Genomic DNA, 23180 nt, shown 5'->3' with positions numbered 1-23180 from the left:
CAAGCGATTGCTTTATCTCAAGTGATACGCTCTTCACTGTCCCCGTAACAGAATGAGCAAAAAGGAAAAATGCCGGCAGTGAGGTTTGAACTCACGACCCCTGGTTTACAAGACCAGTGCTCTACCACTGAGCTACAGCGGCGGACGAGGAAGGCGAAGCTAAAGGGTCCACCTACCAAGCGATCGCTTTATCTGAAGAAGTGATACGCTCTTCACTGTCCGCGTAAGAGAACAAGCAAAACAGAAAAGAGGCCGCTAGTGAGGTTTGAACTCACGACCCCTGGTTTACGAGACCAGTGCTCTACCACTGAGTTATAGCGGCGGACGAGGTAGGCGAAGCTAAAGGGTCCACCTACCAAGCGATTGCTTTATCTCAAGTGATACGCTCTTCACTGTCCCCGTAAGAGAATGAGCAAAAAGGAAAGATGCCGCCAGTGAGGTTTGAACTCACGACCCGTGCTCTACCACTGAGCTATAGCGGCGGACGAAGAAGGCGAAGCTAAAGGGTCCACCTACCAAGCGATTGCTTTATCTCAAGTGATACGCTCTTCACTGTCCCCGTAAGAGAATTAGCAAAAAAGGAAAGATGCCGCCAGTGAGGTTTGAACTCACGACCCCTGGTTTACAAGACCAGTGCTCTACCACTGAGCTGTAGCGGCGGACGAGGAAGGCGAAGCTAAAGGGTCCACCTACCAAGCGATTGCTTTATCTGAAGAAGTGATACGCTCTTCACTGTCTGCGTAAGAGAACGAGCAAAAAAGGAAAGATGCCGCCAGTGAGGTTTGAACTCACGACCCCTGGTTTACAAGACCAGTGCTCTACCACTGAGCTATAGCGGCGGACGAAGAAGGCGAAGCTAAAGGGCCCACCTACCAAGCGATTGCTTTATCTCAAGTGATACGCTCTTCACTGTCCCCGTAACAGAATGAGCAAAAAGGAAAGATGCCGGCAGTGAGGTTTGAACTCACGACCCCTGGTTTACAAGACCAGTGCTCTACCACTGAGCTACAGCGGCGGACGAGGAAGGCGAAGCTAAAGGGTCCACCTACCAAGCGATCGCTTTATCTGAAGAAGTGATACGCTCTTCACTGTCCGCGTAAGAGAACAAGCAAAACAGAAAAGAGGCCGCTAGTGAGGTTTGAACTCACGACCCCTGGTTTACGAGACCAGTGCTCTACCACTGAGTTATAGCGGCGGACGAGGTAGGCGAAGCTAAAGGGTCCACCTACCAAGCGATTGCTTTATCTCAAGTGATACGCTCTTCACTGTCCCCGTAAGAGAATGAGCAAAAAGGAAAGATGCCGCCAGTGAGGTTTGAACTCACGACCCGTGCTCTACCACTGAGCTATAGCGGCGGACGAAGAAGGCGAAGCTAAAGGGTCCACCTACCAAGCGATTGCTTTATCTCAAGTGATACGCTCTTCACTGTCCCCGTAAGAGAATTAGCAAAAAAGGAAAGATGCCGCCAGTGAGGTTTGAACTCACGACCCCTGGTTTACAAGACCAGTGCTCTACCACTGAGCTGTAGCGGCGGACGAGGAAGGCGAAGCTAAAGGGTCCACCTACCAAGCGATTGCTTTATCTCAAGTGATACGCTCTTCACTGTCCCCGTAAGAGAATGAGCAAAAAAAAAGAAAAGATGCCGCCAGTGAGGTTTGAACTCACGAACCCTGGTTCACGAGACCAGTGCTCTACCACTGAGCTATAGTGGCGGACGAGGAAGGCGAAGCCAAAGGGTCCACCTACCAAGCGATTGCTTTATCTCAAGTGATACGCCCTTCACTGTCCCCGTGAGAGAATGGGCAAAAAAAAGAAAAGATGCCGCCAGTGAGGTTTGAACTCACGAACCCTGGTTTACGAGACCAGTGCGCTACCACTGAGCTATAGCGGCGGACGAGGAAGGCGAAGCTAAAGGGTCCACCTTCCAAGCGATTGCTTTATCTCAAGTGATACGTTCTTCACTGTCCCCGTAAGAGAATGAGCAAAAAAGAAAAGATGCCGCCAGTGAGGTTTGAACTCACGACCCCTGGTTTACGAGACCAGTGCTCTACCACTGAGCTATAGCGGCGGACGAGGAAGACGAAGCTAAAGGGACCACCTACCAAGCGATTGCTTTATCTCAAGTGATACGCTCTTCACTGTCCCCGTAAGAGAATGAGCAAAAAGGAAAGATGCCGCCAGTGAGGTTTGAACTCACGACCCCTGGTTTTCAAGACTAGTGCTCTACCACTGAGCTATAGCGGCGGACGAAGAAGGCGAAGCTAAAGGGTCCACCTACCAAGCGATTGCTTTATCTTAAGTGATACGCTCTTCACTGTCCCCGTAAGAGAATGACCAAAAACGAAAAGATGCCGCCAGTGAGGTTTAAACTCACGACTCCTGGTTTACGAGACCAGTGCTCTACCACTGAGCTACAGCGGCGGACGAGGAAGGCGAAGCTAAAGGGTCCACCTACCAAGCGATTGCTTTATCTGAAGAAGTGATACGCTCTTCACTGTCCCCGTAAGAGAACGAGCAAAAAAGAAAAGATGCCGCCAGTGAGGTTTGAACTCACGACCCCTGGTTTACAAGACCAGGGCTCTACCACTGAGCTATAGCGGCGGACGAGGAAGGCGAAGCCAAAAGGTCCACCTACCAAGCGATTGCTTTATCTCAAGTGATACGCTCTTCACTGTCCCCGTGAGAGAATGAGCAAAGAGGAAAGATGCCGCCAGTGAGGTTTGAACTCACGACCCCTGGTTTACAAGACCAGTGCTCTACCACTGAGCTATAGCGGCGGACGAAGAAGGCGAAGCTAAAGGGTCCACCTACCAAGCGATTGCTTTATCTTAAGTGATACGCTCTTCACTGTCCCCGTAACAGAATGAGCAAAACAGAAAAGAGGCCGCTAGTGAAGTTTGAACTCACGACCCCTGGTTTACGAGACCAGTGCTCTACCACTGAGCTATAGCGGCGGACGAGGAAGGCGAAGCTAAAGGGTCCACCTACCAAGCGATTGCTTTATCTCAAGTGATACGCTCTTCACTGTCCCCGTAAGAGAATGAGCAAAAAGGAAAGATGCCGCCAGTGAGGTTTGAACTCACGACCCCTGGTTTACAAGACCAGTGCTCTACCACTGAGCTATAGCGGCGGACGAAGAAGGCGAAGCTAAAGGGTCCACCACCAAGCGATTGCTTTATCTTAAGTGATACGCTCTTCACTGTCCCCGTAACAGAATGAGCAAAAAGGAAAGATGCCGCCAGTGAGGTTTGAACTCACGACCCCTGGTTTACAAGACCAGTGCTCTACCACTGAGCTACAGTGGCGGACGAGGAAGGCGAAGCTAAAGGGTCCACCTACCAAGCGATTGCTTTATCTGAAGAAGTGATACGCTCTTCACTGTCCGCGTAAGAGAACAAGCAAAACAGAAAATAGGCCGCTAGTGAGGTTTGAACTCACGACCCCTGGTTTACGAGACCAGTGCTCTACCACTGAGCTATAGCGGCTTTTTTTTTCTTTATTGCCTTCTTGACTGCAGGTCAAGCTCGTATGACAATCACTATCACACGTGTTTCATGCGTGATAACGCGTCAAACAAAGATATTACATCTTCAACACAGTCGGTAGTCTTATACACATCTCGCACTTTTATAACAGCTTCAAGGAAACACTCATTAACGGATAGAACTCTCACATCACAGTGTCTGTACTATAGCATACTACGCCAAACCGAATGAAGACCAAGTAAAAATATAACATCCAAATTTTGCACAGAACTATCACAAGGCAAAAAACGAATTCCATATGGAGTAAGAGGTAAATCTTTTTTTGAAGTCCTCTGTAAAATGTCCCAAAAGAAAATAGCGTTCTTACAATCAATAAACACATGTTCAATTGTCTCAGGTTTGTTACACAGGAGACAGCTGCTTCCCCATGGTACATACATCGCTCTCTCTTCAAGCCACGTTTTGCTGACAAGGTTCCCGTATGAAGTTTAAAAAAGAAGGTTTTCACATTGGGTGGTATACACATGTTTTTCACTCGCTTTAGTACGTCATGACCATATGATTTTTCATACTTTGAACGGTACAGGGGCACAGGAATAACATTCTTCATTGATATGTGGGGTTTAACGTCCCAAAACCACTATATGATTATGAGAGACGCCGTAGTGGAGGGCTCCGGAAATTTAGACCACCTGGGGTTCTTTAACGTGCACCCAAATGTGAGCACACGGGCCTACAACATTTCCGCCTCCATCGGAAATGCAGCCGCCGCAGCCGTGATTCGAACCCGCGCCCTGCGGGTCAGCAGCTGAGAGGAATAACATTCTGTATTAGGTTTTTTATAAGGCGCTTTCTTTTCACATTAGTTAGGTAATCTATCGAAAACCTCGCCCTTAAGAAACGATATGAGAACACAACTTCGCGCAAGAATGGTGACAAGGTTTGTCGTTCTCGCCTGTCTGAAGATACAAAGAAGTCAGGCATGTGGTGTAACAGCGTTGTTTGAAATAGAGAACGTAAAAAAAGAGTCTCTCTGGTCTCTAATGAGCAGGAAACGTGATATTACTTGGTTAAGAAACAGATGGCACTGAGACAGCCCTCCTTGCTTAACTCGCCGAAACAAGTTCGTTCTAGGTGTTCTCTCCCACGTAGGGCTCCACATGAACGTGGTGAATATCCTGTGGACTTTGTGAATTCTTTTACGCGTACAACTAAGTACTTGCAAAAGGTACATAATTTTAGCAGCCAGAAACACGTTGCACACAGCTGACCGAGAGAAAATTGATAACCCACTCAAAGGTTTTGTGACACGAGTGGAAGTTTAATGAACAAAGAGAAAATCATTGGTTTATGGCATGGTAATTGGGACCTCACGCCCAGTTCCTTTGGAAATATTCAGTGGCTCACGACACCTAGTCGTTCCCTAGGGGTACCCTTGGACAGGTATCAAGACAGTGAAGCATTTTGGCTTAAAAAGGCTGAAGAACTGCGCGCGACCGCCGAAGGATGGTGCGGTCGTGGCTTACCACTGAGCTATAGCGGCGGACGAGGAAGGCGAAGCTAAAGGGTCCACCTACCAAGCGATTGCTTCATCTGAAGAAGTGATACGCTCTTCACTGTCCACGTACGAAAATGAAAAAAAAAATGGCAGCATATCTACGGAATGAATGATGAAAAGTGGGGTGAAGCATCCGTCCGTCCATTCGTTCTTGCTTCCGTCCGTCCATGCGTGCGTCTGTGTGGTCGCCCGTGCGTCCATCCGCCCGCCCGTGCGTGCGTCTGTTCGTGCGCCAGCACGTCCATCTGTGTGTCCGTCCCTGCGTTCGTCTATGCATCCGCTCTTGCGTCCGTCCCTGTGTCCATCCGTCTGTGCAGCCATCCGTGCGTCCGTCCGTGCATTTGTCTGTGTGTCCGTTTGTCCACCTATTCAACACTCCAAGTACTACCATCTTGCATCTTTTCATCATATATTCCTCATATAGAAGCACCGTCATCCAGCGGACATTCCAAGGACTGAACGAGAGGAGGCACACGCACACTTTCTTACGGCTTGTGCTTCGTGCCAATTTCCACTTTAACCACCTCGAGTTCATGGTATATACTAGTTCACTGTATTCATGCCACTGCGGCCCAATGCTTGCTAAACCTTTCTAAAACCAAGGAGGTTACACCCAGCGAGTATAACGTAGCAACCCTTTCTTGTCAAATATTGCTCAAAGTACATGCCAATAGCTGCTAAGCGGTAATGAGAGATAGGAGAATTCGGCTTTTAGTTAACACCCACGCTGCGATTGTTTTGTTGTTCAACAACGCACAGAAGAAATCTCCCACCGGCACAACCTTTGAGGTCAAAATCTAAGACTGGTTACACACTACGACTACTACTACTACTACGAGGGACGAACGGGTACCACTTTAACGAGCTTCGCCTCTAATAATCATTCCGCCAGTTAGGTTTGAACTCACGACCCCTAGTTTACAAGACCAGTGCTCTACCATTTAGCTATGGTGGCTGACAAGATAGGTGAGCTAAAATGTCCAGGTACCAAGCGATTGCTTTATCTGAAGATGAAATGATACGCTCTTCACTGTCCCCGTTAGAGAACGAGCAAGAAAAATTATGCTGCCATTGAGGTTTGAACTCATGGCCTCTGGTTTACAAGACCTGTGCTCTACCACTCAGCTATAGTAGCTTTTTTTCTTTGTTTATTGATTGAGCTATAGCGGCAGACAAGGAAGGTGACCCATTAGGTCTGTCTAGCTATTAAGCGATAGCCTTATGTGATGAAGTGATGGGCTCTTCACTGTCCGCGTAAGAGAACGAGCAAAAAAGAAAAAGCTACCACTAGTGATGTTTGAACTGACGACCCCTGGTTTACGGGACCAGTGCTCCACGCAACTCTCGAGATGAACGTGTTCACTTAATTATTTAAGCTTTATTCAACAAGAGGTGGTGAGCCCAGAAACAGATCTGATGTAACGTATGTTGCAAGATTTCTTGGTTAAGATAGGCGAGGGCGAAATTCCGGGGAACACTGACACCGAGAAAGCGCTCGTTGGCGTCTCTCAGTTCTATTAACGCGATAGCGTTGGAGAACTCTTGTCGCACAAAATCCGCTGCCGGCGTCGGCCCCGTTTGTTGTGAGCGAAAAATCGTCTGTGCGTCTATGACCAAAAAATCAAGTTACCGAGATAGCCGCTGGAGGCCGCTACTTGTCCACCCGTGTGCGCGCGATCACACCGCCAAAGCCGCGCGTTCGAAGAAAAAAAAGTGCTCACGGTCAAGAGACGCGGTATAGTTTCTCTGCCCTGCCACCCCTCCCTACTTAGCTTCACGCGCTTTCGTCGGGACGAGAGAACAGATAATGCAATTGCAGCTTGCGACAAACCTTTGTAACTCCACTCGCACTGGACGGACTCTTAAAAATTTTCTGGCGTTGAATTCGTAAGGCAATGGCCTCTTTAAGTGAAATACATATATGGTTATTTGAAAAAGTGTTTCAGGGCCCATTTAACGCATTTTGTTCGACAGGTGTCACGGCGAAAACGAGCCCATGTGATAACAGCGCGCGCTGGTCCAATCTACTTTGTGCGTGTTTGTGTGCGTGCGTGCGAGTGTAACAAAACATAATAATAATAAGTATCCACTTTGTAGTCGAAGGGTGCTCTAGAGGCCAGATTTCGCAATCGCGTTCATATCTTAAAGGCGAAGTTTAAAGATCGACCAATTTTTACCTTTCGTTCTCGTATTTTTTTTTTGCGTTAAAAAAAGAGAAAAAACTTGTTGAATCTTTTGAATCAGCTAACTCGTATCCCGCCAGGGTTGCGCCATGATGCAAGGCATACCGAAGGAAACTGTATACTGCAACCATTTTTTTTTCAAGATCATTCTCTCTGTGCAGATGAAAGAAAAAAAAAGCAATACTGTTTTTTGCCAGCTACCGTTTAAACAGCTTGAGCACATCAGGCTGACGACTTGTCAGACGATGCACTGGTTCTAAACATGCAATGCATGTGAGATGTATATTTTCACTAAGCTAACGATAAATAAACTTGAAATCAAGAAGAAAAAAAATTTGGCAGAACCCACGTACGTGGGAATCGATGTTATGCGAAGCATGTGGAGGGAAGGTGACCTAGGTGCAGTTTTTTTATTGAGCGACACGTCATGAAATGACACTAATTATATGTACAAATATTGCACGCACAGACATATGTTGAAGAGTTGCAGATGTTTATATAACCAGTTGTTTGCACTTGCGCAACAATGTCAACTGTAACATGCGTATTGGCAACACCAGAAGCTGATTGAAGCGCTGATGCTCGCGAAGATGCCGACCCAGGACACTGTTACATAATTCATCTTCAGTGCACAGGCACATAACCACAATTGACGTTAACCCGACGTGACGGCTGTATGAAAGAAGTACATATATGTAATGTTTATAAATTAGGGTAGGCAGCACTTCAACCGCTATTGACGTTTCACGAAGATTAGCGTCTATTTGAGTAGTTCCGAGACCTGGGGTAGCTTTGTGGTAGAATGCTTGACTGCCACGCAAAATGCTTGGGTTCAATTCCTGCTTGGACCCTGAAATTCATTATTTGCATTCAACGGGGGGTCAACGCTGCTTATGTCAGGTTTTTCTTAACACTGAGATTTATTCTATGCCATCGTTGGGTCAACGCTACAGATGTCGGGCATTTCTTAACGCTCACGCGTTAAAAGTGCCCATGTGTGTTCTCGTCGTTCCAAGGTAGATACTTACTCCAAGGTCAATCATCTGTGGCGCATGCCCGCATACCAGCGGCACATACCGCCCTTGAGTATGTGCCGATCTGTGACAGGACGTGTTTGACGATGTACGCGACTGGATTGTGAAATTATTCATGTCTTGAACAGCGCGTCATGTTCGTCAAATCATCTTACCCTCTTATGCTAATTTAGGTTCACGTCAAGTTAAGGGGGTGACCACAAGAGCACACAAACGTAAGCGGCTAGATAGATAGATAGATAGATAGATAGATAGATAGATAGATAGATAGATAGATAGACAGATAGATAGATAGATAGATAGATAGATAGATAGATAGATAGATAGATAGATAGATAGATAGATAGATAGATAGATAGATAGATAGATAGATAGATAGATAGATAGATAGATACGCTCAAAGTTGCGGAAGTTCGCCAAGGAATGCTTCGCATTTAAAATGGACATGGGCCGGGCATGTATCACGTAGGCAGGATAACCGCTGGTCGTTGATAATAACTGAGTGGATTCCCAGAAAAGTCAAGCGAGCGAGGGGCAGACAGAAAGTGAGATGGGCAGATTAGATTAGGTAGTTTGCGGGTATAAAGTGGCAGCAGCAAGCACAGGACTTATTTGGCTGGCAGAACATGGGGAGAAGCCTTTGGCTTGCCGTGGGCGTAGTCAGAGATCATCGGCGTGGGCCATTAGTGCAAAAAACCGGCTGCATGTTGCTTATATGTAAATTTTTATGTAAAAATTACACTTAATCATCGGTCATATGTATCCATGGTGCACTACGCACAAATCTTCGCATATGTTGCGCATTGTTCAGACTTCAACAATCATCTCTTTCTCACGCATCTCTGGATCGTGATACAACGGTGGTGATTTCGAGATCTGACTGAATGTGGCGCCTGCTGCAACATGCAGCAAAGTTACCAGGGTGACAAGTGTGTTTGTTCTTATATGGTTCCGTAAATTTTTTTTAAAATTATGCTCGTGTTTATCCAACGTACCGTTTTCGCGATCTAGAGATACGAGTAAAAGAGGGATCATTGATGTTTTCACAATGTGTATACATATAGCATTGGCGAAGGTATGTGTATTTGTGCGCCATCAATACATCTTACCGATGACGAAGTGTAATTTTTTGTGAAAGTTTAGATATAAAACATGCACAAAAGTTGATGACGTGACGTAGATGCTTATTGTGCTGCGTAAGATCGTGACTGTGCACTTAAAACAAAGACGGGACAGGTCAAATATGGGTAAATGTGGGATGCACACATATCAACCGCTGTAGATGAATGAGAGTAAAGAAATAAGTTTGAGATACATATATCAATTTTGACTGTCTGATACATGTATCGAGAAAGTTTCAGTTTGAAACGATAGGATGCCGGTTTGCATTGCTAACGTATGTATATGCTTTAACGGCCTGTCATTTCTTGATTTTCGTTGAATTTAAAAAAAATTGATCTAAATCATTGATGAATATACTCGACTACAGCCAATCTCTACAGTTCAGTTGTAGATCTTATTTTTTTTTATTAATGGCTCAATTTTTGTTCAAGCTAGCTGCTCTGTTCTCCCTGGAATTTCGGATCAGAGTCAGGCTGTGATGCTTACGCTTTTGATGTTGTTTTAAAGAAGAACTGCAAGAGGGTTTCCTTTTTAAACTTTTCACGTGCAAATTACAAATGACTATAGGACTTACTATCATTTGAATTTGATTGTTTTTCGAGGAGCACCGGTGACGTTTACTATTTGTGAATGGGTTTAAAGGACCTCATAAATGAGTGTATTGAAAGATTTGTTCAAATAATTGCAAAAAACAAAACAAAAAGGAAACAATTCATCCATTTCAGGGAAAGCATTGCAGTTACGAAGACGGCTTAAACGACCAGAAAGTTAAAAGACGGCACTTTAAAGACGCAAGCTTTCTCCAGCATAAAATTTCTGGATTTGCTTCTCGAGTGAAAGCAAATGTATTGACCGACAGGGAATGCTGTTATGGCCAACAACTTCCGCTTTTCATGTATTCGTCTCCCGAGAAATTTTGTAGTTTAATTTCTCCCTATACTGCGACCACTGATGTTTTTGAAATGTGTGGTGTTGAAACTAGTGATTCTTCTGTTGTTTCTAAAGCTTTCAACAATCATTTTAAATCTGTTTTTACGAAGGATAATGGAGTCCTGGAAACACTTGATGTGGCAAACCCATCTCGGTCATGACCGATTGATTGATATGTGGCGTTGAACGTCCCAAAACCACCATATGATTATGAGAGACGCCGTAGTGGAGGGCTCCAGAAATTTCGACCACCTGGTGTTCTTCAACGTGCACCCAACTCTGAGCACACAAGACCCACCTCTATCAGATATAGGGATAAGTGAAGAGGCAATTTTCAGTTTACTTTTGAAACTTGACCGTACAGAAATCTTCAAGTCATGATGGAGTACCGAATGAGTTCATAAAAGGATATGGGCAGTAGGTTTCAAAGTATCAAAAATATATATATATTTTCTAAATCTTTGCAAGATGGTCAAGTTACAGATGTCTGGGTAACTGAAAAAATGAAGCCACTACATAACGCTGGTAATCCTCAGTGTGTAACTATCTATACCGCCTAATCTCATTATTTTAACTTCCGGTAAATTTCTTGAGCATATAAAACAAGCATATTTCTGAATTCCTAGATTGTCACAATATTTTGTCAGGTTCACAGCACAGATTCAGGAAAGAGTTCTCAGTTGGTAAATACAGTGGCTGATTTCGCAGCACAAGCGACAAATTCCGGAAAACAGGTAGATGCAATATTTATAGATTTTTGTAAAGCCTTCGATACGGTCCCCCACAGTAAGTTGATAGTCATATTTAATTTAATCCTTCGAAATACCTAGCTTCTAAATTGGATTTCCGCTTATCTTTCAAATAGGAAACAATACGTGTTCTTCAACGATCATTGCTCTCGTACAGTACCGGTTCATTTTGGTGTTCCCTATGGCTCAGTGCTGGGAACACTCCTATTTTTGTTATTTATGAACGATATTTTACATGGTATTATATGCTGAGGACTGCATCCTGTACTCAGAGGTAGAAAACCACACAGACCAAGTCCATTTGAACGATGCAGTTCATAAGGTCATTCGCTGGCGCGATATATGGCAGTTAATTTCAAAAAGACCGTTTATATGAAAGTTTCTCACAAACGTAACCCTCTTCATTTCATATATTCAGCGAATAATGTTTTTTTAGGGATGTACAACACTACAAGTACCTAGGGCCTTTGATTGACGAGACATATAAAAACTGCAATAATACCATGAAATTACAAACTCTTCTATCTTTAACATGCTCTCAAGCTTTCCACTCCCGCCGTTCGCCTTATTGCATTCAAGACAATTGTTCAACCTACTCTAGATTATGCATCAACAATTTGGTATCCTCGCACTACGGTACAAATATTCTTGCACCGTGGCTCACACTAAAACGAATATTACCAACTAAATGAACAAAAATCCATAAGAGAGCTGTTAGATTTACTGATAACAGTTTCGGCCGCACTTCTATATCAGCAAAAGTCAACTTCCCAACGTCAACACAGATAAGCAAAGTATTGAGATTGAAATTTTTGTTTCAGTTAGTTAAGGACTACTTTAGATTAGACTTCTCGCGCACACTTCTTTTTTCGTCTGGATATGCCACGAGGCAGAAGCACTTCATTCACTACCCGTAATAACACATTCAAATATTCGCTTTTCTCCAGCACAATTACCGAATGGAATATTCTTGATAATGATGTTGTTTCGCAGTCATCTCTGAATCTTTTATTACGCAGCTCCAACAATAACTGTGTGTACTCCATTACATGTAGTGGTGCTGCTGACTTCAATCAATGTAGTGTTTATTCTACGTTAGTGATAAGCTTGAATACAGTGCTTATTTGATTTTATTAGATGCCCTTGTGCTTGTCTATTGCAAATCGTCGTCTTTTTTCGTCTTCTTGTCCGATTTTCTGAAAGCCTGTACATACTTTCTGTTTTATTTTTGTGTGTGTGTGTTCGCCAATTTGGAAACTTAACAAATTTATGGCCACTTTGCTAAAACACTATTTGAGGGTTGCAGTATTCTTAAATAAGTAAATAAATAAATAAAATTAAGTTTGTGAGATATTGTAATATATTTTAAATCTGTTTTCATGTTCAACGTAATTACAGCCGCAAAATTTGTTCACTTGATATAGAATTTGGCTATGTATCTCTTCTCGTGAAGGCGCTCTGAAAAGGAACATTCTCACATAGTTTTTTATTTCTTGTTTATTTATTTATCTAGGTAGGCTTGTTGTTACTCGTGGCGCAATTCGTTGCACTCATTATTATTATTATTATTATTATTATTATTATTATTATTATTATTATTATTATTATTATTATTATTATTATTATTATTATTATTATTATTATTCCTCCATTAATTCTCTCTTTGATACAGTAAACGGCTGGATCCGTGGTCCTGCCATTTACTGTCATTTCAATAAAATATTTCAGTTTTTATTAGTTGTATATTTGGCAGATTACAATTAGTAAGTACGATCAATTCTAACTACGCGGAATTGGTTATTTATGCGTGCTACACTTACGGCAATGTCACTAATAACATTGGAAGAGTTTACTCTCGCGTTTTAAGTAAATTCAATTATTTGTTTAATTGTAAAATCAAATTGCTCCATATATGCTTCATCATTTACATTTTTTTCCTTTCATACACTCAATCATCTACATTTTTTTTCATTGCCCACATCAGTTTCTACAAGAACATTTGTTCAGAGAAATTAGGGCAACAGACAACTAAGATCTCACAAAAGAACATTTCCCACTACTAGACGTTCCATGCATGCATGGTGTTATTTGTCTTAGACGGACACTAACGAAAAATGAATTAACCAAGACTGATAAATAGTATTCACAAAGCTGCAGAGTAATTCACATCATTATAGAAGGGTAATTAATAGATTAGTAAATCAATCGTGAAGGCGATTGTTAGATTTCCGCCTAAATTAGATTGCCGCCTGTTAGATTTCCCGCCTAAATTTCTGTTAGGGTCGTCACGGATTTTAAAGTGTTTTCGTATTCTGACTGAACGACACTTGGTTTGTTACGAACAAGGTTTGTTATCTATTTGGCTTCCTCAGATGACAGTGTGCTTCATTTTTACTGATTACGAACTACGTATGGGCTTCAGTGGGCGACGTCAAAATCTTGGATGCCTCGGTGGCTGGTGCGGTAACTTCAAAGCAGCCTCGCCTTGCAAGTCTCCTGTTTTTCCGTTTTCTTGCTCACCAAGCGTCTTCGCGCAGCAAGCGGGACGGTTTTAATCGTGAAAAGTTATTTTAATAATACGAGAAAAATTGTTTCTCTCTTTACTAACTTTTCTGCCCTTTACTCACTTTGCTGCCCTTTAACACGAGGGGCATTATCAAGTAATCGTGAGTGTCAGGCGAAATGTTTAAAATAAATGACTAGAAGGGCTTCGCTGGTTTCTCAGTGATGAACACGTGTACTTTTTGCTCTGGTATCAAATCATAGGAGGCATCTACGTGAAGAACCTACACATCATGATCCATCAAGCACCATATGTGTACATGCAGTTGTGAGAGAGCACAGCGGCGGAAAGATTGTCGCGTTGTACTTTGAAATGTACGCCTATTCTACGATGCAAGTTTATATTTCACATCGATATTAAAAAAAAAGAAGAAACGAAAAAAAAAAAAACGCCTGCCGCCAGTGAGGTTTGAACTCACGACCCCTGGTTTACGAGACCAGTGCTCTACCACTGAGCTATAGCGGCGCTGATGGCGACGGTGTTAAAAGGCCATGACATGCTGCTTCTCTTCTCTTTGCTTCCGTTTGCATGTTATGTACGTTTATTGTCTCGTGTTTCCACTACTTACTGTGCTGAATGTGCTGTAGAATGCTTATTGTGGTTCCATAGTTACTTAGAACCAATTTCTTCGTTCTATTTTCGAAATCCTCTGTTTGATACGAGTGCGTGCGTTTCTTGAGGAGTCGCGAAGTAGCATGCATCGCGTGTGAAATCCGGCTCGACACCTGTTACGTTGCCCGTTACCCCGTGACGCTGTTCCTAAACAAATGCGATCACGTTTCACCGGTGCGAAATGGTTGAGTGTTCTCCCGGCTTTTGTTTCCTCGCGGAAACGGTGGTAGTTTCAGTGAACATAAGTGCCCGAAATCACGAATGCATTTTTTTATCACCGCAGGTGTATTTCTTTTTATCCGTGAGCATACTCAAATTTTAAAAGATTCTGCACGACAACATCCTTATCTTCTTCGTCTCATCCATAACTCTCGCGCCGCGGCTAATTCACTAGTACGTTTATTCTGCGCACTTACATGTAAGCCCTCATTGCTGTTCTGCGAAAGCTGTCTGCGAGCTTTCGCGCGAAAGCATTTATTATGCTTCTTTTATGTTTATCTATTTTTGTTGGCAAGCCAGCAAGCGCCTGTGCGCTTCTACGCACACTGTTTTGTGTTTTTCTACCTTTATTTTCTTGTTTATTTGCGACGCTGTTTTAAATTGCATCGAGGAAAAAAATGCGAAAAGTTGGGAAAACACCGTGCTACGTTGCCGAAGCTTGCAATGAACAATGAAAGTGAGTGCATATTGCGTAGCGAAGAAAAACAACAATAGCTGTGCTTCGAGTAGATGCAAGCGACGTAGGAAATGACGCGAACAGGAATGTGAAAGAAAAACAAAAAAACAATCAACACAGACTACTCTATCGGTAGCGATTGCAGCGCCGCGACGCTTTTGGCGGCCGTTTGAAGAAGCTCGGCCGCGAGTCGTCGTCTGCTGCAGGGCGCACAGTGCGGCCGATACAACGTTTCGCATCGGAGCCGCTTGTGCTTGCGGCGGCGCCGGCTTGGAGCCAGTGTTTTTCGATTGCCAGCCGTCTGTTCTCTGCGTTGTCACTGCGTGGAGGAGGACTCCTGCTTTCTTGAACGCGTGCTGCGCCCTCGCCGGAGGACAGCGCGAGTGACGTCTTAAAAACAAAGTCCGCCGCTAGCTTCCTCGAGTGTTGTCACTGCTTCCGTTTCGTTTGTCTTTTGTGGTGGTTTTCGACGTGCTCTGTGTCAGAGGAGCGGGCGCTCGGAACCCACGCCTGGAACGTGGTCATTGCGCGCTGTCCCAAAGATAAGCGATCTCAACTCGCCTTGTGGTGCCTACAGCGTCCGGCCCGCTCTCGCCGCTGGAATTCGGGAGATAAGCAGTCATTTAGGAACCGTCTCCCTCTCACCAACTCACCAACCGGCCACATTGGTTTGCTTGCTATCAGTTTCACGGTGACTTGGATGCGTGGACTGACTGGCGAAAAGCGTTCACCGTCAGGTGAGTGGCACTAGCTGTGATCTTGATGAGTTGACATCTTTACATGTTCGCTAAGGCATGTGTCTAGCAGTAAAAAAATGAAGTAGAATAAACAGACAGTAACAATAATTAAGCAAATAAGGTTCACTGAGTACTACGTGTTTACTTTTCAAAAAACTCCTAGATTCTTCTAATGTGCTGACCGGCTTGTAACTGCTAATTTTCGTGTCCAAACCACGGTACACATTGTGGAAGCACCTTAGTCTTTTTTGAGAATTTGCACTGCGCATTTGTCAAGAATAATTATCTTGAAGCATAGTGTAGCATGTTCACGCCGCCATACAGAAATATGCTCACGTCGTCAATTATAAATGTCAAGACTTCCCAAAATGCCATCCGATCGGCACTCATATTATCAAACGACTAAAATGTTGTCAGGCGCCGATCCAGCCGAGTATGGCCTATAAGTGTAACAGCTCTAACGCGGCCAATCAGCGTTGGTTTGCTAAGCTTAAGGCACTGACACCTTCCCGTCCCTTCCACTGACACGGGCGCCGCGGTGCGGTCATGAAAGCTTATACCTTTTGTTTTGTCTTTCTGCTTTGTTCTTGGGGGAGTCTACGTCAGCGGATAGCAAATGCCATCCATCTCAGCGCATGCGTGCCTCTGTACAATGGCCGAACGTGCGTTTACTTATTTCTTTCTTTACAGCCACCCGATCGCTGTCATTCTTCGAGCGCGGTTCATTGTTCCTTTCTGCGCCTTTTCTGTCCTTCGCCCACCGCTCTGTTTTTTTTTGTTTCGTTAAATCTTGCGTTTACACTAGTTCAAAAACAGAAAGAGGAGATGGCATTACTGTCCCTTGTGCTCTTTCGCGTGACGTGAAGTTTCCTTTATTTTTTTTTTTGAAAAAAAGAGAAGTCTCTTCCGACGGCAACAAGCACCGTCACACTTGGCAACCTGTCGAACGTCGATCAACGTCCTCCCGTTTTGCGAACGCTTGCCGCACATAGCCAAACTTTTGACTGGGTGAAGGTGAAACTCTAACGCGCAGTGCGTCGACTACATGCGTGCCGACCTCCGCGCTGACTCCCAAGTGCGCAGTTTCGCACGTGTTTCGGTTGCCCTTCGTCCACTTTGCAGCTGATGATGATGATGGCCTAAATGCATGGCCCCCACACCCACTGTGGGAGGGGGGGGCGTTAGCTGTTCCTTTGTTCTCTCTCTCTTTCTATATATATATATATATATATATATATATATATATATATATATATATATATATATATATGTATGTATATATATATATATATATATATATATATATATATATATATATATATATATATATATATATATATATATATATATATATATATATATATATATATATATATATATGGCTTATCAGGACATGAGTTATGGCGTGATGGTTGCATTGTGAACGAAGTCGCAAGGTGCGGAAAATTGCGACATTTATATGACCTTATGCGAAATAAGCACAGGATTGACGTACGTATTCATCGAAAGGTGAAAATGCACTGATGCATCGGGCGTTAGTTTTCAGGGGCGAAGCTCCTTACGCCGTGGGCCGTACGACCCGTGTTTGTAGTAGTGCTAGCCGCCGCTCGTTTTGTCCCTAGAATGTCCGCTGGATGGCGGTACTTGCGTATGATGAAAAGATGCGAGATGGCGATACTTTGGAGTCTTCACTAGAACGGTGACCTAGAAGGGGGAGTCTTATCATGCTTTGCCCCACTCATCATCATTCACTCCGTGGATATGCTGGGATTTTTTTTTTCATTTTACACTTTCGATAATTTGGCAGTCGGTTGCTTCGGACATTTTATCGGGTACCGTAATGAGCGAATTAACGAGCTTTTACTTTATCGATAAATTTATATTTCACAAAAGCATCACTCTTTGCACAAGGAGCCACGCATAGCCAAAAAACGACCGAAAAGGAAGCGTGGGTAGGGACGCCACCTTCAAGTTCCCAATTATGCTCGCCATGATGTCACAGATTTTGATAGTGTATGATAGGGCACCGTCGGTAAAAATTGTTTATATTGTGTTTTGATGAACCAGACGTCTTATCATGGCATATTTCAGATAATTTATTAGAACCAATGCGAACAAATACGCGAAGAGATTCTTGAAATCCGTGACGTCACACCAACGTAGATGTGCAGAACTTTTGGTGTGAAATTCAAAAATGGTACTTATGATGGCGAAATAATGGTAATATAGCTCTGAAAGCATCATTTACCTATGTAAACTGATTTCATGCTTCACCATCATTGCCCCTTAACAAACATGATCCAGAGCTATGCGCCTGAGTAAGACAGTAGCAAGTATACGGAGGGCTTCTATATTCGTGACAAATTGAATTCGGCCAGCACACTCCGTCGCAGAGAGTAGGTGGAAGGAGCCCAGCAAGACATTGTCTTCCATAGCTTTCTCTTGACAATCAAATGGGGAAGCCCACGATGTGTAACTTTTGCATGCAGCACGGATCGTTACAGACTGTTTGCTGAGAACCCCATACTCGGATTTAAGGCTCCGAATAGGACTAGTCTTTCGGTTCTGGTTCATGGTGGAAGGGAAAGATTGACCGGTAAGATACTCGAGAACGTGATCGAGGCATTGCCACTTTAAAAGGATGTGCGTCGAACTACTGCGGAAGTTTTCTGGCGTCGCCAGGGCAATGGCCTGTTTTCGCGGAGTATCGTCCATGGAGAAAGGAGATGTCCGTTGGCGTGAAATGGACTCACACACCACAAGAAATGCTGGCAGTCACTCGGTGTTTGCTCCACTTGCTCAAAGATTAAAAAGAAAAAAAAATGTTATAAGCTTATATGCTGTTAGGTGCGGCGTCATTAAACGCATCGCTAAATATGACTTAACAATAGTACGCTCTAAGGTATACGTGATACAAGGCATGCAAGTGTATTTCTTGTGAACCGTATACAGCACACGAAACCGAGCCAGATTACTGCATTAAAACGGCAAGTTGGTCGAGTTTTTACTACTGGCTGAGTAGGGCGACTTGTTAGTTCACGCTGGTATCTCTTCTCTGCACGAGCCGCAGTCACACACTGCCTGGGTCGTCGCTCTTCTCGAGCACGATGTCGCGAGGTCGATTACGAGCCGCGGGAGCCATGTTCTGAAAGTGCGTTGCGCAAAAAGTCACTGCATGGTGTTCGTACATTATGGCGTAACGGAATAAACGCGGCCAAGTCCTTCATGATACTACATGTCGTCTCACAGCTAAAGGGTTTTTTATCCCTGTCAGATTAATTCATTTACATTTTTAATAATACTCGTAGTATAGTTGAAGGCGATGTTGTGTTTGCATATTTTCGGGACAATTACCTGTCGATAGCGTTCTGGGTATACCTGTGCGAAGAGGTGATTTATATAGTCTTCCCTGGATCCCGTGTTGTGCGTGGGAAATATTGCTGGGGCCTCTGCCAAAGTTCAAACCTGCCGAAATCGGTACGATATTACCTATATACCGGTTGACGTCATCCGTCTCCATTACGCAACACATACACGTGGAGCGACGCACACTGCACAGAACACGCTTTCCCCCGTCATCGTACATCCACACCCAACTTCCGGATGTCAAAATTTCGGCATCGCAGCGTCTTGCCTATCGATTGCATGTCGTAACTATGCTCTCAGAAAATGGCGATCGCGCCCAATTCTTTTCCCGCCAGCTCTTCGCGTGCTCATATTAAACCAGATGTTCGTTTACACTTGGGCGACACGACCATCGAACCGGATATCGCCCATGCACTATTCATAATTCCGTTATAGCTTACGAGACTGCGCCGTTGATCTGTACTTGCGAACTGTCATCATCATCATAATCATCATCATCAGCCTGACTACGTCCACTGCAGGACCAAGGCCTCTCCCATGTTCCGCCAGTTAACCCGGTCCTGTGCTTGCTGCTGCCAATTTATACCCGCAAACTTCTTAATCTCATCTGCCCACCTAACCTTCTGTCTCCCCCTAACCCGCTTGCCTTCTCTTGGAATCCAATTAGTTACCCTTAACGACCAGCGGTTATCCTGTCTACGCGCTACAGGCCCGGCCCATGTCCATTTCTTCTTCTTGATTTCAGCTATGATATCCTTAACCCCCGTTTGTTCCCTAATCCACTCTGATCTCATCTTGTCTCTTAAGGTTACACCTACCATTTTTCTTTCCATTGCTCGCTGCGTCGTCCTCAATTTAAGCTGAACCCTCTTTGTAAGTCTCCAGGTTTCTGCTCCGTAGCTAAGTACCGGCAAGATACAGCTGTTATATACCTTCCTCTTGAGGGATAGTGCCAATCTACCTGTCATAATTTGAGTGTGCTTGCGAACTGTCACAGCTGGCCATCTTCTCGCGCTTTTGTTTCCCACAGTGTAAGTATAGTGTTATGTTTACGATTATCTTAACATCCTGATGATGCGTAATAATAACATACCGGACAATGCGATGACAACTCGTGTTGAAAAACGGCTGTGGGCCTCTGTTAGGGGAAAGGGGTTTGTGCTTGTACACGTGCGAATGCAATTGACCACTTTGTGATCATTCATTCTAACTCTCTCTTCTTCTTCGCTCAGACTACATGCAAACCAGTGCTGTAACGTTACCGAAAAAGAAGTAACTAAATACGTAACTCGTTACTCCAACACAAATGAACGCACTACCGTCGTATGTTACCTACAATACAGTTATAGTTTAGCGTTAGCGTGATAGCGTAGGTTAAGGGAATGGCGTTACCGTGCAGCAAACGTTCGTTGTGGACAGCGTCTTATAGTTTAGCGGGATATCGTTTACGTGCCCCAGCTGGGATGGTGGCGCCACCTATTATATGGTTAATAAGGTAAACAGTGAAGGTGAAAAGAAAACGAGAATGTTTGCGTATGTCACCGCGCGAGCATTGTTATAAGTTTATTGTAGTTATAATACAAGTAAATAATTATGAACCACGCACCAAACTCGAAAACATCTATGTTGCCGATTTGCTTACATCGATCTGGTAGTTAGGCCTAGACGCGTTCGATGTGGGAAGCTATCTCAATAACTACGCCAACTTATCCGTAGTACTCGGTCATTGAAACTAACTGAAGGCAAGTGAAGCCACTTTGAACAGTCGTTTGCTGCGAACAAGATGAATCTTTCAACAACTTCGCCAAAATCGCTTCGAAGCGGGCGTCCGAGAGCGCCGCCATGTTTACGTACATTACGTACACCTACGCTACCACGGTAACGTGAAACCTAAAAAATGCCGTACGTACGGGAAGCGGTACAGGTGACGTACGTATCTGCGCATGCGCACTTCGATTCCTGTATCACGGTACACCCGGTAAGCCCGGTATACTATAACTCTCTAATAGAACTTAACGTGTTGCCGTTACCAAACATAAGTAACGGACGTAAGCTCACACATTACTACACAGTCATAAACTTTTGATCAATGTCTCTTTGCTACAGGAACTCACAATATGATTTTTTAAATCTCAAATTTCTGTTTGATTGATTGATATGTGAAGTTCAACGTCCCAAAACCACCATATGATTATGAGAAACGCCGTAGTGGAGGGCTCTGAAAAATTTCATTTTTCATATTCGTGTCGATGTCTTGTGAAATGACTCATTTGCGGCAGTGGCGTAGCCAGGGAGTGGCAAACTGGATTGTACCCCCCGCCCCCTCCCTCCCCTCAATTTTTTTTTCGCTGGCATACAGCGCCAAATAACCGTTTGCCTGGCCGGCTACAACTTCAGCTCAAAGAGGTGCCCCTCACCCTCCCGAAAAAAATTTCTACCTAAGCCCTTGGTTTGAGATAACCATGGCTGGGAGACTAGCGGTAGTTATGTGTGCCGTGTAGCTGCCTGTAATGGTGGTTAGCTGTAGTGTTCGTGTGACAGCGGAATTACTGAGCTTTAGTTGAGACAGAGTAACAGAAATCTAAGCCATCTAAGGTGAAGAATTAAAAAAAATATTATTTTTTCTCCACAGGGAAAAAAAAAAGAACCCACGTTTTGTGTCTCACTCGCATTCCTTTTAAAGGTTTTCTTTCTGCTATGGGGTCACGCCTATTGTCCATGATGTGCATAATTCTGCTTATGCAGGCTCCAGATTGGCAGCGTACCTGGAGATCCAAGTTACCGGCTGTCTCCATGATAAGCAAGCATTCCACAAAAAGCCGCTCATAAATTGGGCTCTAAATCTACGACGCTGAACTTGTCCAAGTTGATGCGGTGGTCGTTAACCACGATTCTTTGTCACCCGAACTTGCAGAACTTGCCGTAGGCTCTCAAGGAAGTTATTTGCTTACCGTATGAAGCGTGAAAGTCAGCATGTGGTATGGAGTAAAGCAGTCCATGCGCTCTCCTTTCGGGCAACCTGTCTTTTGGGCACGGAAAGGCGCAGGGGCCAGCAATCAGTCTGCTACAATCCACTTCCATGGAAAACGTGCTTCTACAGTGTTTCATGGCGGATTCACCGGCTTTCTCTAAGCTTTGTATGGCGAAGGCCCAAGTCTCGCCACATGGAGTCAGCGCGTTTCAGAAATTTTTATCCGCAACTTCTGAAAAAAAAAAGAAAGTGATTCCACCCTCGCTTCTTTTGTCAAAGCCTGCAGGCGGGCAGACGTACGACGTTGTGACTATAGAATTTATCGTGGTGAGCTCTGGGAAAGTGGCACCTGCAAGATCAAAAAGCAACGAGTAATGTGACACTGCACGTTACCGAGAAAATTGTAACGCAAGTACGTTACCCACTACAGTCACGAAATTGTAACGCGTTGCCCGTAACGGCGTTTCTTGTAACGCGTTACCGCCAACACTGATGCAAACCGTATTTAAAGCGTCGTCATGTACTACTGCAGCACGTTGATAAGGCGCTTTATGACTTGCAGTATACTGCTCTACATCACCGGTGGCCCGTGGAGCGATGTGGTACTAACATACTTTGTTCGTCGAGATGAAGACATCGACTGTGATGCAATCTCCCTCGGGTGCGCTGCCAGACGGGGTTACTGGCCTCCGCGCCACTCTCGTGAATTTTGAATTCACGAAGTATACCCAGGGAAAGGCAGCGAGAAAGAGAAGCCTCGAAATTGTGGCGCTTGCGTATACGTGCGTTCCCACCGTCCGCGAAAGAGGCAGCTGTCCCGGCATGCCCCAGGAGGGCAGCGAACCTTGCACACCGGGTTGGGTCCAAGTGTAAAGGGAGCGCTGAATGGGTCGGGCGGCGAGTGGTTGCGCGTGCCCTTGGAGTCTCTCCGCAAGGGGAAAGCTCGGGCAAAGAGGCAGAAGGGAGCTGCGACTGCTTCTCTCCGAGGAAAGAGTGCGGATCTGTCTGTGGGAAATGCCGACGCGAAGACCGAGCTGGCATTAAGGTCGAAAGGGGGAGAGGAGAATGTTATGCTCCCTTCTGTCATACTCCCTTCCACACCCGCCCCCATCTCCGCCGCCATGCCTTGTAGTTGCAATTTCTTTTCACAGCGACACCCTGCTGCCGCACCCATCTCTTCAATAACTGGGGGGT

At 44.6% G+C, this 23180-nt stretch overlaps 1 protein-coding gene and 19 non-coding genes across 21 annotated transcripts in view; 1 reads left to right on the top strand and 19 right to left on the bottom strand.

Moving 5' to 3' along the window:
- Positions 1–23180, top strand: part of LOC119180003 (uncharacterized) — a 195601-nt gene that overhangs the window by 35900 nt on the left and 136521 nt on the right. Inside the window, exon 1 of one of the 2 annotated variants that reach the window (XM_075882157.1) lies at positions 15112–15649. The exons of the other annotated variant lie outside the window; for it this stretch is intronic. The gene's annotated coding sequence lies outside the window, so the exon portion shown is untranslated. Of the gene's footprint in view, positions 1–15111; positions 15650–23180 lie in introns of those variants that run through there. 2 annotated transcript variants of the gene reach the window in all.
- Positions 71–142, bottom strand: TRNAT-UGU (transfer RNA threonine (anticodon UGU)). The gene has a single exon. It is a non-coding gene; the product is annotated as a tRNA-Thr (tRNA).
- Positions 251–322, bottom strand: TRNAT-CGU (transfer RNA threonine (anticodon CGU)). Its single transcript has one exon. It is a non-coding gene; the product is annotated as a tRNA-Thr (tRNA).
- On the bottom strand, positions 588–659 carry TRNAT-UGU (transfer RNA threonine (anticodon UGU)). Its single transcript has one exon. It is a non-coding gene; the product is annotated as a tRNA-Thr (tRNA).
- TRNAT-UGU (transfer RNA threonine (anticodon UGU)) lies at positions 768–839 on the bottom strand. Its single transcript has one exon. It is a non-coding gene; the product is annotated as a tRNA-Thr (tRNA).
- TRNAT-UGU (transfer RNA threonine (anticodon UGU)) lies at positions 944–1015 on the bottom strand. Its single transcript has one exon. It is a non-coding gene; the product is annotated as a tRNA-Thr (tRNA).
- On the bottom strand, positions 1124–1195 carry TRNAT-CGU (transfer RNA threonine (anticodon CGU)). The gene has a single exon. It is a non-coding gene; the product is annotated as a tRNA-Thr (tRNA).
- On the bottom strand, positions 1461–1532 carry TRNAT-UGU (transfer RNA threonine (anticodon UGU)). Its single transcript has one exon. It is a non-coding gene; the product is annotated as a tRNA-Thr (tRNA).
- Positions 1641–1712, bottom strand: TRNAT-CGU (transfer RNA threonine (anticodon CGU)). The gene has a single exon. It is a non-coding gene; the product is annotated as a tRNA-Thr (tRNA).
- Positions 1820–1891, bottom strand: TRNAT-CGU (transfer RNA threonine (anticodon CGU)). The gene has a single exon. It is a non-coding gene; the product is annotated as a tRNA-Thr (tRNA).
- TRNAT-CGU (transfer RNA threonine (anticodon CGU)) lies at positions 1997–2068 on the bottom strand. The gene has a single exon. It is a non-coding gene; the product is annotated as a tRNA-Thr (tRNA).
- Positions 2173–2244, bottom strand: TRNAS-UGA (transfer RNA threonine (anticodon CGU)). The gene has a single exon. It is a non-coding gene; the product is annotated as a tRNA-Ser (tRNA).
- TRNAT-CGU (transfer RNA threonine (anticodon CGU)) lies at positions 2350–2421 on the bottom strand. The gene has a single exon. It is a non-coding gene; the product is annotated as a tRNA-Thr (tRNA).
- Positions 2530–2601, bottom strand: TRNAT-UGU (transfer RNA threonine (anticodon UGU)). Its single transcript has one exon. It is a non-coding gene; the product is annotated as a tRNA-Thr (tRNA).
- TRNAT-UGU (transfer RNA threonine (anticodon UGU)) lies at positions 2706–2777 on the bottom strand. The gene has a single exon. It is a non-coding gene; the product is annotated as a tRNA-Thr (tRNA).
- Positions 2883–2954, bottom strand: TRNAT-CGU (transfer RNA threonine (anticodon CGU)). Its single transcript has one exon. It is a non-coding gene; the product is annotated as a tRNA-Thr (tRNA).
- On the bottom strand, positions 3059–3130 carry TRNAT-UGU (transfer RNA threonine (anticodon UGU)). Its single transcript has one exon. It is a non-coding gene; the product is annotated as a tRNA-Thr (tRNA).
- TRNAT-UGU (transfer RNA threonine (anticodon CGU)) lies at positions 3234–3305 on the bottom strand. Its single transcript has one exon. It is a non-coding gene; the product is annotated as a tRNA-Thr (tRNA).
- Positions 3414–3485, bottom strand: TRNAT-CGU (transfer RNA threonine (anticodon CGU)). Its single transcript has one exon. It is a non-coding gene; the product is annotated as a tRNA-Thr (tRNA).
- On the bottom strand, positions 14018–14089 carry TRNAT-CGU (transfer RNA threonine (anticodon CGU)). The gene has a single exon. It is a non-coding gene; the product is annotated as a tRNA-Thr (tRNA).

This window comes from Rhipicephalus microplus, chromosome 2 (genome assembly GCF_043290135.1).
Source record: "Rhipicephalus microplus isolate Deutch F79 chromosome 2, USDA_Rmic, whole genome shotgun sequence".
NCBI lineage: Eukaryota > Metazoa > Arthropoda > Arachnida > Ixodida > Ixodidae > Rhipicephalus > Rhipicephalus microplus.
This window is presented reverse-complemented; position numbering and strand designations above follow the sequence as displayed.